Source organism: Apostichopus japonicus, chromosome 12 (genome assembly GCF_037975245.1).
Source record: "Apostichopus japonicus isolate 1M-3 chromosome 12, ASM3797524v1, whole genome shotgun sequence".
Classification (NCBI taxonomy): domain Eukaryota; kingdom Metazoa; phylum Echinodermata; class Holothuroidea; order Aspidochirotida; family Stichopodidae; genus Apostichopus; species Apostichopus japonicus.
Genome location: NC_092572.1, coordinates 19,690,677 through 19,703,374, shown reverse-complemented (window position 1 = coordinate 19,703,374; position 12,698 = coordinate 19,690,677). Strand labels below are relative to the sequence as shown.

Here is a 12,698-nt window from a genome sequence, read left to right as displayed (position 1 = left end):
GCCCAACCTTGTTGGTCATTTCGCCCAACCTTGTTGGTCATTTCGCCCAATTTGCTGGTCATTTCGACCAACATTGATTAAATATTTTACTTCAATATTGGTCAATTTAATAAGGAAACGTTCGGGAATTGTAAACGTTACGGGATACGAACCGAATATTAAGGAAATTGGAAGTCGTGGTTACAGTCGGTAGGATGGATCAGTGTTTTAGCGGTTAGGTTTGATAGGTTTTTATGGAGACCGATTCCCCATTGTTTGTATAATAAAATAATTTTCATTGTTTGCGTAACCGCTTAAAGTAGTGTAATCCTCCCATTATACCCGAAATAACTCAGACTCCGATCGATATCGAACAGACATTACTTTATTTACCTACCACGAAGTAATATAACCCAAAATAAATCAAATTGAACTAGTGAAATAGAAAAAGTGATATTAATGATAGTAAAAAAATGGTTGTGCGAAATGACCATGCTGGTTGGGCGAAATGACCATGCTGGTTGAGCGAAATGGCAGTTGGGCGAAATGGTTGTTGGACGAAGTGACCAGAAAGCTTCTTTCTCATTGCACGATGATCGATCGTTGGTATGCGTTTGGTATCCTAACATATGCGCAGTGTACATATTGGCACCCTAAGCCAAGTGAAACGTATTGAATGCACGCCCGCTTTGGATATATTATGATAAACACCTCGTACAGCTTTGTAGTTGGTATGAGACATAGAAATCGGTCATGGTCATCGCTTTGATGTTAATTTTGACATGACACAGTGGTGAAAAAAATATGTTATACGGTACTGAGGATCATCTTGCCACCTGCATTCCACAACGGGATGGACAGTCGTCCTTCAGTAAAATCCTTTGGGGCTTATACATGTTTACACTCACAGATATGCAGCCGAAGGCACGTGCCGCTACCAATTGGATCTCGGAATGATCAAAACTTTCTGGGAGAAAAATAGACTGCTTTCAAGACCTCTGTTGTGTCTTCAAAAATTGCGATAAGGTGGCAAATTTAATTCTCACTGGGTTTCTTTTATCTTGACTTTTTACAATTTCAATTTTTCATCACTTTTCCTAGCAGAATCTTCGTTATATCTATTATTTACATACTACATTTACCATTTTTTTTTCTATTTTAAATTGTTTTGTATTAGCGGGGTCGAAATTTGTGTAGACGTAAAAAACAAAATTAATGAAGACCAACTTTTTGCCAAGCTGAGAATTGATCGGCGCATACTTTAATCTTCAAAATATAATTGTTAATGTTAGAGCTCAGGAGCAAGTGTTGAGCTAGACACCGAAGTTTCTACCACAAAAGCAGGGCATAAGATACATTGGTTAAAACGTGACGAGTGCCCGAGCTGAATATTCCATTTTGTACTCTATTGTATCAGAGTTAAGTTATGAATTTTTATCGATTGAGTAACTTGACAATTTTTTGAACAATGTTGAAATGATTTCTTATTTTCATTTTTGTTATTTTCAACATACATATGCGAAGTATTAAAATGTTATCTTCTTTGCAATTGATCAAGTTGATAGTTTCCTGAAAATATTGAAATGATAACTTATGACAGTTTAATTGTGATTTCAACAGTTTAATGTTATGCAAAATGTTAAAATGATGACGATTTTGTGAAACTTATTTCTTAAGTCACATCTGGTACATTTCAACAATTTTCGGCGGGATGTTACAATGTTGACTTATAAACAAAAGTTGGTAATTTAACTTAGTTCGTTATTTCAAGAAATTTTGGTGGTAATATTGGAAATGGAAACTTATTAGTGTTATATATTCCCATTTTGAACGTAGAATAAATTATAGGTTCCATTAATGGTTCGTTTCGTTTAGTTCTTTTGTCTACAACATTAAATGTACACGTTGTACAAAATAAATAATAACAATATGAACAGCAATGAAAGTAAAGGGAAGTAAAACTTTAAAAAAAATGAGTTTCTTGCCGCAGAGTTTCACTCCCTATTATTAAATTATAAAACATGGTTCCTCGTCCCTCCGAGGCTCTGGATGCCATGGTTCGCCACTTCGTTCTATCCTCCGCTGTTCGTGCCAGAAAGTGTAGGCTTTTTCCTGTCCAATTCCGGATGTCTGCCAACCACGTGTTCCTTGGTCTCCCTCTTTTCCTTTTGCTCCCCACCTTCCCTTCAAGGAGTTGTTTCTGAAGCCCATTCGATCGCAAGATGTGGCCCATATACTGCATCTTTCTGTTTTTCAGCTCTGATAGTAGCTTCCTCTCCTCGTTCACCCTGTTAAGTACCTCCTCATTGCTCATCCTGTCTTTGTAGGACACTTTCAGCATCTTCCTATACAGCCGCATCTCGATGGCTTCAATCTTATTTTCATAGAGTGACTGAACTATATCCATCAACCGCAGAACACTGGTACTTACAATAGTAGCTATAGTTTCACGCAGTTCAGAGCGCAACTAATTAATGTTAATGACGTGAATGTTAATAATCGGTGAATAACGTCAATCCTAAATAACTAGGCGTACTCTACCGATCAGTGCAATAGTGCAGTTTACTAACAACTCATACGACTCAGAAATGTATTAACTAATATTCTGAGCACTAACAATACCAATATTAGACACGGCGCCGTGGAATTAGAAACATAACCAACTTGATTGATAGAAATGATAAGATAACGTACTGTACTTAGACTTGTGTCTCGTCTTGTATGAGATTTTGTCAAATAGTGCCACACTGCACGTTACCAGCAGCTTATTTTATATGAGCGTGAACATGGGCATATGTTTACGCGCGCGAGAAGTTACTAATTCAAAGAACACCTCCTCTGAGTTGCGGTCACCGGTCTTCCGGAGACCGGAAAACCCAAGTATTCGTACAAAGACCAGGTGCACGGTTGTTTACGAAAACAACTTAGAAGGATAACGGGGATTTCCCAAAGAATTGCAACATTACTTCAAGCTTAAACAGTTATTTCCTCATAAAGAATAACTTACAGAAGGTAAAAAAGTGTCCCTTTTGGCAAGTTAGGAGGCATTTAGCCAAAACAATTCTTCCTGCGGTACGCACGAGCGGATACTAACTGTGCAAACACTGCATGGCCATGTATGTGACTATCAAATAAAAGTCCAATATGTTAGAATTCCCAACACCTGTATTGGTGTTAATTGTGCCAAGGTGTAGTACGTTACACCGACTTATTACGAGTTACGCAGTATTGTTTTCGAATAAATGGTTGATCGTAATAATTGGTTGCTTTGGAATTAAAACAACTAACTTAGTTTATGGAAACATAATAGGTGTACGGGGATGGAGCGAGGGCATTGTAGGTAGGGATGCATTTTGCAGAAAAGTTGATTTTGCTCCTTTCAAGTCACGATTAGCTTGGACATCCAATCCTCGAAAATAATTGACGTCCCACTATGAGGACGTGACTAGATATCTAAAGATGCAGACAAAAATCACAAATTTTTCTGAAGCCAACAGTTTCAGCAATCACAATATTTCTTTCGTTTAGCAACCAAGCGTCTAAGCGAACGAAAACAGGATCTTAATGAGTGAAATTGAAAGCTAACTTAGAGGTGCACTTGTCGATCTTCTATATATATATATATATATATATATATATATATATATATATATATATATATATATATATATATATATATATATATATATATATATATATAATAAATATATACGTTATGTATCTTGTGCTTTCCAATCGCTACGAGAGTTCAAGAAAGATATGGAACTGTTCGAGGGCTCCGAAGCACTTCCCTTGGACCACGGAAAGAGGATCCATTATGACCACCTTAACCACCCCAATCTAATCGGAAATACGTAGCTCCTTGACCTCTGATTATACAGTCGTTACAAGTTGCCAAGTGCTCACAACACGCGAATATGTTATAACCACCTCCAACTCTTCAGCTGCCCTACCTTCCTCCCACTTCCCATAATTTCTTGAAAAAATTGTTGTGTATGTGGGCCTCTTGAAAATAGCGGACCTTTAGCAGTAGCCTATTGTTTTCAAGGTGGAATAAATTTCGGTTCAGTTAACTAGTCTAAAATGAGTATAAAGAAAGAAAGTCGAAATTATGGAATAATGGACCTTTGAATCACAAGAATCAAGCAATTTCTGTACAAGGATATGCTGTTGGTTATAATATTCAGGTACGGACGCAACCAGCTGTTTTATAATCAATGGCAACATATTTATTATTTCACTCTGTATGACAATTCAATTACCCATTGTAATGCATTGACCATTATTACACTAAATATATTACAAGTGAAGCAAATTCGATGGAAAATGGATGAGTAGGGTTTTGTAACTTTATGGACTGGACATGTAAAACTTGAATACAAAGCTATCGACAAGAAGAAAACTAAAAATACAGCAAATTGACAAATAAACAACGTATAAGCTGAGATGTCACTATGGTAATCGACTTCATTTAACTTATGCGACCCGGTGTCATAATTCTATGCTGCAAGAGTTTCGCCGACAGGAGATCATTACTTGGAAAAGTATATGGTAATCTTTTGAATACACTGATCTGTTTATTATTTGACTCGAAGATATAAAGAAAACCTAAAAACCAGAGTAGACTCTGAGTTTTAATAAAAAATGGTCAATATTGTCTCACATATTATAACACCGAAAGGTTTATACTGAACAGCTTTCGAAAGTACTTTCCAGTTCCCTTCTGAACCATCAAAGTATTCCAAAACGTAGAAATTGTTTCACTTTATAGACAATAACATCTTGTCTATAAAAACAAACTATGTGCGTGTTTTTGTCCCTTCTGTTACTGTTACTTGTCATTTAGTCTCCGAAGAAGATCCTGTTAGGATCGAAACGTCAGGCCAACTTACTTTTACACAATAACATATCTTGGTAGGTGAATATGAGTTTAATTTTTCCTTGATAAAGTTTTGAAGCAAATGACCATTATTGGACTTCCTAGCATATTTAAAGATTATACCTATGACCTCTGGCACTTCATTGCACACAGAAAAATAGTCATTCAGACTTCCGGTATAATTCGAATTATTTACGGCAGTTAATGGAAGTTTTTTTTTTTAAACAAAATGATTTAATTGTTTGACATTTTGTAATATATACACACTTACACATGCAGTATTTATCAATCTTTAAGTTTCGTGGTATTTACTACACACTATAGTACATTTAGTATGTATCACTAGTCAAGTTTCGAGTTTTTTACTACACACTAGTACATCTAGTATGTATCTAAATCTACAATCCTGCCAATGTATTTGGGGAGAGGTGTGCTGCAACAACCAACAAACAACAGCGAACAAATAATTGAGGCGGAAAAAAGTTATAAAAAAAATGGAAATTTACCTTTTGGCTTTGATAATGTTTTTAAATAATTAAGGGTCATAAGATGCAATTTGCAATGAACTGATGAGCATAATAGGTTTTGTCCTTTGTAAAAAACGTTTTTGCTTGAGTACTTGCTTAACACTACAACTCGCATTTGTGAGCCACCTGAGTGAGGCACGATTTTTTTGGGAGGGCACGTGCACGCGACATTCTGTCAGGAAGTAAAAACATTAACTCCAAGCATATTCCCGTGGCAAACAATGTAACCATGATCATAAAACAATATTCGACGCTGTAAGTTTAACACCCAACGTCAATATCTTGACCCTTACTTGAGGTATGGTTGATTGCATGTTCGCTTTTTTGACATGCTTTATCGGCGATTCTTACAAGGATTGGTTCATAGTATATCGTCTGTAATGTCATTTTGGTAGATCACAAGTTTTACTTAATTGTTTTATTCTACTTGTCGATTACCACTTAAAAATATGACATCTTTGGAATTATTCTTAGCTGTCCATCTTGTCTATATTTACAATATGATTAAAATCAAAACTATTTTGCAGAAATATTATTTAACTCTGTGAATATTTGAGTTAAATATTGTTGGTTTCAGATGCTTTGCAGTGATGCCATTATTCACTTTGCTGTTGCCAGATGTATATCCACTTCACAAAATATCAACAAAATTTGTAGAAAAAAATCAAAGTTGCCATACAAAATGCTACCAGAAAGTAGTTTTGATATAAAAATGCAGGATATCTTCAGAATTATTGTTAAGCAATCATCGTCAATGATCGACACATCTCTGTAAGTAAGCCTTTTTTATATTCGATGGTAGTGGTACAAACTAACCGGAATTATACATGACAACTTTAATCAAGTCTTTGAACATTCGAACTGGGCTCATTTATAACACTATTTTTACCTGGTGTGTTATGCACGAATAAACCTTAGTAATAACTCACTTTAATCATTGCTATAACATCATTTAGAATTATGTTTACTTTATATGATCGACTCAATTATGATTTGCTTAGAAATTCTCTCTGATCGTAATTGTACCGGCAGACATCATGTACTTTTCAAAGTATCGTGTGATAAAAGTCTCGGTGAGTAATATATTATATTTCGCCGTAGTTTATACGCCATGGAATAGCTGACCGCATTTTCAAATCCACGCCACCCTTTAATTCTATGCATGTTTCACCTGAAGAGCTGTCCAACAACAAAGTTTCGCACGACACCATACCCAAAGCCATGTAACGTGGTTTTAGCTATAACACTCTATGTAACTGATGTAGCCTTTATTCAAAATCAAAGCACTGAAGGGTACAATTCTTCACATATTTTAATCATAATTCTTACTTACTTTTAAAGGCGTTCTCCAAAAAAAAAAATCGTTTTAGTAAACTCCCCAGCAATGTAAATTGCATAATGGGTATGGTTCGATTAAGTGACAATCATATTCATGGCGTAAGCGCAAAGTTTTCGTCACCGAACTGTTTTGATACAGAACAATTAACAACAGTTAACTTTACCCTCAAGTTTTGATGAATCGTCCGGCGACATCTTCCCTCTTGGCTCAACCACTATTACATGCACTTGCATTGATTCAGGAGTCCTGAAAAGTGACTGCCGATTTCAAATAACAGTACAAGGTACGGTGCAGTGAAATATGCACTCTTGTTGAACCAGGTTATTGTAAATGTTATAGTTAAACAGTTTGTTTCAATTATGCCAATGAAAGGGAAAAGACTAGTAACTTCGGGTTGGTGGTATAGGTCAGAAGTCACAGTAGGGCAGGTAAGGTCAATCGAATGATTATGGATGGATATATAAATGAATGAACAAACAAACCAATATATAAATAAATGGATGGATGGATAAAATAATTCTATTCATGTTGGTTTCTCCTTGATATTTGTGAAATGTTTGCATAGCTGTCAAAGTTCTTTACCGTAAGAATAATCAGTAAATGCAACACGTGTGTAGAACTTTCCCCCCTCTGTTGATAGCTGATTCATTGGCATTAAAGAAAAGAAATAAATTTGCAGCACAACTGCCCTGATGACATTCAGTTTGCTGTTGCCAAATGCATTAACAACATCCCCGAAAATATTTACGTAGTACAAAATATTTACGTAGTACAAACTGCTGTATCATTGCACTATCAAACTGTAAACGAGAGTCAATATTTACATAACTCATCTGGATAAAATCCATTATTTCAGAATAACTGCATAATCTGTGTAAGCAATGACGGCACAAAATAAAACAAAACCACTCATTGTAATTATACGCATACATATGACAAACTCCATACGTTCGCAATATACTCTTATCCAACAGTGCTATTTTCATGTAAACGTAACATCTGCAGTAGAAATCGCGATGAAGGGTGTGTGTGGGGTTTGCGGTGGTTATATCACCCTCGTTCCGTGAGAGAAGCAAACATCTACTCTCTGTATGTATCATGTATCATTTAATTCTATTCTAAGTGTGACAGGCAGTCATATACAGTGAGTTTTCGAACAATACTTGTAGGCCATCCGTTTTGGTTGATAACCCTAATCAAGTGTGACATTTTCCAATTTGAGATATAAGAGTGGGGTAAGGTTTTATCTGTCTTCACCTTATGTTTAGGCCGCTTGAGGGTAACTGGGCTGTAGTTGAATCAGATTAGTTTATTTCGTGATATTTTAGCGATTCAACTTAAATCGTGGTGAATACGCTTGCTGTACGAACTCGAAAAGCTGTATGGGTGGCTGTTGCTATACCTAATGTCACTACAACACACACAAGTCACCCTAGACTATGATACTACCAGGCTATTGTCACACAGTGTTTATATGGCTGATCACGCAAACACAATTCTTTGCTAACACGTATATGGTAGGCCATACGGGAAATAATAGCTGATTTAATGTCCATACAATTTAAAGTAAGTACCGGTATTACTTCTCAGCCAATCACCATGCAGCTTCATATGCCTGTATTAAATCGAATTAATACGGGCATTCAATAAAATTAATACTGGCATTAAATATAATTAATACGGACATTAAATAGAATTAATACGGACATTAAATAGACCATATTTGTTTAGTTGGCACTGCAACTTTAGTTGCGCTACTTGTAATATGCAATGTTATTAACAAGTTTCCTGTCCAAGGCTACTGTCACACAGTGTTTATATGGCGAATTACGAAAACACTATTCACCTTCGTTAGGTTGATATTCTTAGCTTACACGCTCGTTGCATTTACCATGTTTACTTACATTTGTATAGCGAAAGAACTGTGTTTGATGAACTTGAAGGTAACACCATTGTGGTATATCCGAGCTTTTATGTTTGACTCTTCTAGCGTGCATACCACAGAGCTTGTACGTCTGTATATCATGCAGTATGCGTTGTACCGTCCTAATACATACCAATGTACACGAATTGTTAACACATCATACAGTGACGTGCCTCAACGTAAACAATGTGTATCCCTTGAAATCAAACGGATTTTACACTGACGATAACTGGTAAAGCAAATGTTCCAAACGAAAGGAATTGTTAGTGACAACAGTTTAGTTGATACGTTAGGTAAGTGATAAAGGCTAAACAAACAAGACTGCCATTTTGTTGACATGAATTAATGACATCGTGTACAATGATTAATAAGTCGTATAAGAATTGTGTTATTATATATGAATCGATAAATTGGATATTGAACAACGCCCAATGTCTGTTATCTATAATATGATGAACACATCATCTTGTTCATATACCATTGAACCATTGCTTTTCTAATTACCTTTATTATGCACAGTTTCGACTATCAAGTTCCGGAACTATATTGGTCCAATATTTTTTATCCTAGATAGATAATGAACATTCAATTTTTTAAGCATAACCGCAGAAACTGGTTAAGTGTAACATTGAATCATCGTAGTCACAATACGAGTATATAGGCTTTAATCCCAACTGCAGGGTATTAAAAGTTTGGTGGAATTTATCAATCCCGATCGTAGGATATTTAAAGTTTAACGTGTTGTCTAAATGTTTCAATGAAACCATTATATCCATATCCATTTGTTTGTCCACAGTTGGTTTATTGCAAAAAGCACATTGGCCTGGCTGAATGGCATAACAAGCCAAAGATTGTAAAAAGTTAGTTATTCATTTTGCCAATGTTGCTACAACCTTGCGTTCTAACGGGGTATTTTCTAAAAGTGCAACTCCCTAAATGAAATTGCTGTACATGTCATCCATCCAGTTGTTTCATTTGACAATACCTAACAGCTCTTTATAGTAGTTACTTTGGAGTCATTGCTATGATGGATTCAAACGTTTGAAATATTCTAAGGCCATATTGCCTGATCATTTATCTTCTTCAAATGTTGGCCTAAATCTCGACTTTTTCAATGCTTCTCAACTTCATGCCAATTCCATTGCCTACAGACGTCCACGCAACCTACGGGACCTTCTTGTGCGTGCTGCTGATCCACGGTCCTATAACTTCTAACCCTACACCCATTCAGAATGATACTTTCAAATGTGATCGTACTTCGAGATGCATCGTCTGCAGCCACCACAAGGTTGAATCCGATTCTATCACCAGCCACAGCACCCAACTCACACACAAGTCTAGGGGTCACACCACTTGCAAAACCTCCAATATCTTCTATCTGATCTCTTTTCTCTAGAGTTTGCAGCATCCAGTATGATGGTTAAACCAAAACTAACCTCAAGAAGCGGTTCTATAGACACATATCTACAGTTAACACCATGAAGACACAGATACCCGGCTGGAGAACACTTCCCAACCATACCATTAATGATATGTCCCTACAGGGAATTGAATCCTTAGGTAGCCGTCCTGACCTTAAAAACTCAGCAGAGAGACAGTGGATGCAACGCCTTCGCACCTTTCAACTTCATGGGCTCAACAATCAGGAAGGACATAACTGGCTCTTCTTCTTCTCCCTCCCCCTCTCTCCATCTCCCCTTGTTTATCCCTCTGTCACCTCTCTTCTCCTAGCTACCTTCCACCTTTTTTCTCCTTTCTTTCCTGTGTTTGTACTTGAACTGAACTAAAGTTCATTCCCTACCCTCTTCCCTTAATACTCTCTTTGTCCATCTACAATTTCCTTCCTCTCCTATTCCCATGTTGTTTTCTTTCTTCTCTCCATCATTTGCCTGCTAGTCCTCTTACATTAATCTATTTTGTGTTCAACCTACTCATTAACCTGTCTGTATTATGTGCTTGTATTTGTCCCTTTAAGTTTCTGTTACTTGTCATAAGTCTCTGAAGAAGATCCTGCTAGGATCGAAACGTCAGGCCCAATAACATTACACATTCTTTTACACAGACGCGTTAGTGGATAAGCAGTTTGCTAACAGTTTTCTTTTCGAATTTCAAATTGTCAGTAAATTCCTTTCTGTCAATAGGTGTGTACCTTACAATTCCAAGTTATAATAAACCATACTTTAAAGGTTGGCAATTTTCAGCTTTACTCCTTTGGAAAGTATTCATATGAAACAATCCTAGTTTATATTCGACATTTTGCATATTCGACTAACTCTCTTCTTAATTTCTTGCTAATACTCTTTAAGGTATGGAATAGTCCGAAAGAAATATCTTTCATATCATATGTGCTTAGCTTGCCATTATACTGTACCTGCTACTGATCTTAAATTGCTGACCGTATTTTGCTGTTTTCAAGCAATCCATGTTGTGTTGCTTGTCATTACTAGCTATTTCTGCGTGCTTCTTGATGTAAACCTAAAAGTTTTTGTAGAACGTGACTCTGCTTATATTCAGTTATGCAAACAGAAATATATGTAGCACGTCCAGTAAATGCCAGCTATACGCTAATCCAAACCCTGCATGATATTGCTGCAGTATATCATAGTTGAGCAGTTGTCTGTTTAGAATCCTCGGGGTCAATTTTAATGTTATTTAAAGTAAATTGTTGTCAATTTAGAAATTTATTATATATTTCTACACAAAATTGATTTAATCAAGTTTTTCTTTTGAGAGCCAATGTAGTTTCCCCCAATTATTGCTACTTTTTTTGACAGGTAAATTGCACATCACAGGACAGAAACATATATACAAATGTCAGTTATGAAACCTTTCCACCCGCAATACATCTATAGTGTAATACATGTGGAGTCATCAAGAAAGTATTAATTCCTGTGACATGCTGTCTCCATCTCAAGATGGTAACATGCTGTAAGAATTGTTTGTATTTAACACCTTTTACTTTGTTCTATATCATGAGGTGGTTTTGGCATGACCGAGATTAATTTTTTCAGTGATAGATTACCAAAGTTAAAGTCTTTCTAGCATCTGACATTATTTGATTGAGTTATTCATCAAAGTTAAACAGTTCAAGTTAAAAAAAAAAAAAGATGGTGAAGGTACATAGACTAGTGTTGTTCATATTGAAAGGATAGGGGAGGGAGCGCTGAGAGAGAGGCGGTAAAAATAGCGGAAGGGCTCATTAAACAATATAGAAGTATGGAATGATAACATGACTTTACTCCTACAACAGAAGGCTAACTCACTTATACTGCAATATGCACACATTGGCAACAATACTTCTTTCAAATACCATAGCAAAATTGGCATGAAAAACATTCCCAACATAAGACTGCATGTAAATAATTGTAAAAAAAGCAAACACTCAATGGATGTGAACAAAATGAGCAACAAATCCTTACAGAATATATAGATCATATACCCTGTAACTACAAGGAACACACAACTAATGAAAAACTTTCACTTAAACTACGGTATTACGGTAATTCTGAGTAATAAATAAAATAGAATATAGATATTGAATGAAGAAATGACAGCACGTTTAACTTTAACAGTTGAAAGGAATCAAGATTAGAGCTATGAAAACGCACTTTTACAGAAATTTTGTAGCAGAAATTGAAAGAGAAAATACAATCCTTCAAAGCTTTAATTTCATGATACCGTTAAACGAAATAACATCAGTATACAGCATCGCCATGGCTATTACTCACCAAACCCATTACGAAGCAATTTAAAGAGGGCTACGGACATCACATTTTTACCATGCTACTCCATATATAGATACCTATGTCAACAAAAATGGTGAACCTTATAAAATGTATGTACAATATAATTTGGAATGAGCCCTGCAAACCCATGACATTTGCTCTGCCATATTTTCACTTATCATGTATGGTAAATGAACAATGCAGAACAGTATAAATCATCTTAGTGCTACCTTTACGAAAATATAGATAGAACGGATTATTGAATTGAGGAACAAATAAGCCATTACATTAGTTTACTTCACGTTGTAGCCTACACTACAGTACA

The 12,698-nt window shown here is 35.9% G+C and overlaps 1 protein-coding gene across 1 annotated transcript in view; it reads left to right on the top strand.

Annotated features, from left to right (window-relative positions):
• The first annotated feature begins 8,634 nt into the window (after window positions 1-8,634).
• The window catches only part of LOC139978049 (uncharacterized), a 294,882-nt gene continuing 290,818 nt past the window's right edge, over window positions 8,635-12,698 (top strand). Inside the window, exon 1 of the mRNA XM_071987998.1 lies at window positions 8,635-8,941. The gene's annotated coding sequence lies outside the window, so the exon portion shown is untranslated. The remainder of the gene's footprint in view (window positions 8,942-12,698) is intronic.